Raw genomic sequence first — 2,638 nt, forward strand, 5'->3', positions numbered from 1 at the left:
CAAATATTTTCTCCCATTCTGTAGGTTGTCTGTTTGCTCTGTTGATAGTTTATTTTGCTGTGCAGAAGCTCTTCAGTTTAATTAGTTCCCATTTGCCCATTTTTGTTTTTGTAGCAATTGCTTTTGGCATCTTTGTCATGAAATCTTTATCAGGGCCTATGTCCAGAATGGTATTTCCTAGGTTATCTTCCAGGATTTTTATGGTTTTAAGTTTTACATTTAAGTGTTTAATTCATCTTGAGTTGATTTTTGTATATGGTGTAAGAAAGGGGTCTAGTTTCACTCTTCTGCATATAGCTAACCAGTTATCCCAACATCATTTATTGAATAGGGAGTCCTGTCCTCATTGTTTGTTCTTGTTAACTTTGTTCAATATTAGACAATTGTAGGTGTGTGGCATTATTTCTGGGCTCTCTCTTCTGTTCCACTGGTTTATGTGTCTGTTTCTGGACCAGTACCATGCTGTTTTGGTTACTATAGCCCTGTAGTATAGTTTGAAGTCAGGTAACATGAAGATTCCTTCTTTGTTCTTTTTGCTTAGGATTGCCTTGGCTATTTAGGCTATTTTTTGGTTCCATATGAAATTTGAAATATATTTTTCTAATTCTATGAAGAATGCCATTGGTAGTTTGATAGAAATAGCATTGAACCTATAAGTTGCTTTGGGCAGTATGGCCATTTTAACAATATTGATTATTCCTGCCCATGAGTATGGAATGTTTTTCCGTTTGTTTGTGTCATCTCTGATTTCTTAGAGCAGTGTTTTATAATTCTTATTTTAGGGATCTTTCACCTCTCTGGTTAGCTTTGTTTCTAGATATTCTATTCTTTTTGTGACTATTGTGAACGGGATTGCATTCCTGATTTGGCTGTCAGCTTGGATGTTGTTGGTGTCTGACAATGCTTCTGATTTTTTTTTTTCCTTTTTTGAGATGAGCTATCACTCTTGTCACCCAGTCTGGAGTGCAATGGCGTGATCTTGCTCACTGCAACCTCCGCCTCCCAGGTTCAAGTAATCCTCCTGCCTCAGCCTCCCGGGTAACTTGGATTACAGGCGCCCGCCACTGCACCTGGCTAATTTTTGTATTTTTAGTAGAGATGGGATTTCGCCATGTTGGCCAGGCTTGTTTGAACTCCTGACCTTAGGTGATCCACCGCCCCGGCTTCCCAAAGTGCTGGGATTACAGGCATGAGCCACCACGCCTGGCCAGCTTCTGATTTTTGTACATTGATTTTGTATCTTGAAACTTTGCTGAAGTTGTTTATCAGATCAAGAAGCTTTTGGCCAGACACTATGTATGGGATTTTTCTAGGAGTAAAATCATATTGTCTACAAACAGGGATAGTTTGGCTTCCTCTCTTGATATCTGTATTTTGTTCCTGTGCTAATTCTCTTAGGATAATGACCTCCAGCGGCATTTGCTGCAAAGGACATGAGTGTTTTTTAAATGGCTGTATAGTGCTCCATGATGTATGTATACCCCATTTTCGCGATCCAGTCCACCATTGATGAGTGCCTAGGTTGATTTCATGTCTTTGCCACTGTGGTGATGAACACACTCAAACTGTATTTAGTCTGACCTAGAACTGTGGTGTAATTTACAGCTAAACAAACTCAAATTGCTGACTAATTACAAACCAGGTACTTTGCGTTCTCTTACAAATACAGTGGGTATTATAATACCTCTATTTTAGGGTTATTGTTGGGATTAAATGATTTAACAAAGGCAGTGTGTCTAATACAGTGTTTGACACTCACAGACACTGAGTAAATGCTAGTACTATTTTATTTTTTGCCTTATTTTTACTGTCAACTTTAATTATTCCAATAAAAATATGATCACCTAAAATATATGCAAGGGAAAAAACTCATCTGGGTGAGCTTGAAAGTTCAAGCCTCAAGTATAACAATAAATCAAAGCTTGAAATGGTTATTCAGGAAAGTAGCAATTTCATGGATCTCTGGATGCAATAGATTCTAGAACAGAGAGTCCATATGAAGTGTGTACTTTCCCTCCAGGGCCTCATGCACTGTGAGGACAAATGTGTGTATATAGGGGGTAAAACACTTTTTTGGTGCTATCCTCACATTTTTTTTTTTTTGAGACAGAGTCTCACTCTGTGCCAGGCTGGAGTGCAGTGGCACAGTCTCGGCTCACTGCAACTCCCTGGTTCAAGCGATTCTCCTGCCTCAGCCTCCCGAGTAGCTGGGATTATAGGCACCCACCACCACACCCAGCTAATTTTTGTATTTTTAGTTTAGATGGGTTTCACTATGTTGGCCAGGATAGTCTTGATCTCCTGACCTCGTGATCCGCCCTCCTCAGCGTCCCAAAATGCTAGGATTATAGGTGTGAGCCACCATGCCCGGCCCCTCACAATTTTCCTATATACCTAAACTTACTCTAAAATAAAATGTTTATTTAAAAAATACACTCTGAGAAAACAACCCAAAATGAAAATATACATACAAATACATATACTTTTTTTCCCTTTATTCTTTTTGTGTTTTCTTTCATACATATACTTTTGAAAGTAGAAAACCTTCATAGTAAAAATTTTGGATTGGTCACAGTGGCTCACACCTATAATCCTAGCATTTTAGGAGACTGAGGCGGGCAGATCACCTGAGGTCAGG

The sequence above is a fragment of the Mandrillus leucophaeus genome, unplaced genomic scaffold (genome assembly GCF_000951045.1).
Source record: "Mandrillus leucophaeus isolate KB7577 unplaced genomic scaffold, Mleu.le_1.0 Scaffold1482, whole genome shotgun sequence".
NCBI lineage: Eukaryota > Metazoa > Chordata > Mammalia > Primates > Cercopithecidae > Mandrillus > Mandrillus leucophaeus.